Source organism: Myotis davidii, unplaced genomic scaffold (genome assembly GCF_000327345.1).
Source record: "Myotis davidii unplaced genomic scaffold, ASM32734v1 C62699982, whole genome shotgun sequence".
Taxonomy (NCBI): domain Eukaryota; kingdom Metazoa; phylum Chordata; class Mammalia; order Chiroptera; family Vespertilionidae; genus Myotis; species Myotis davidii.
In genome coordinates this window covers 1-558 of record NW_006352495.1, presented here as the reverse complement: position 1 = coordinate 558, position 558 = coordinate 1, and the positions used below count along the sequence as shown (strand labels likewise).

General features: G+C 62.2%; 1 pseudogene; it reads left to right on the top strand.

Annotated features, from left to right (window-relative positions):
* Window positions 1-7: 7 nt before the first annotated feature.
* Window positions 8-531, top strand: LOC102759077 (annotated as a pseudogene).
* Window positions 532-558: the final 27 nt, after the last annotated feature.

Below are 558 nucleotides of genomic sequence, written 5' to 3'. Positions count from 1 at the left end.
CAGACCCCTCTGCCCACTGTGCGGCAGCGGACGAGCTCCCCTCCCACTCTGTGGGCTATGGTGCCCGCTCGCACCAACGTGCCTGCTGGGATCCCCAGGAGCAAAGTGAAATATTCAATGCTCTCCAGCACCGACGATGGACCCATGAACCCCCAGAAGGACACTTTACGCGCTGAAGATGGCTGTAAACCCCAAAGATGCCCCGGAGTGGCGAGATCGCACTTGCTAAAGTGTCAGGAAAGCCCCGCGCAGGTTCCCCACAAGGCCATCGCCTGCTTCGCCCTGCAGGTTTTGATCAGCGCTGTTCTCCTGATCACCGGCTGCCTTCTGCTGGCGGGCTACCTCAGCGCAGCAGGACCCAGCCAGGCCGTTGCCGTCCTCATCGTGGGCATCCTGGTGTTGCTGCCCGGGTTTTACCACCTGCTCATCGCTTGCAAAGCCCATCGAGGCTGCCCTGGCTACTCCTACCGAGACCTTCCGGACTGTGGCGACTAGCCCCACGGCAGCCTGGAGGGTGCGCAGGGGCTGAGCGGAGCTTGAAGGCATTTGGCAGAAGCT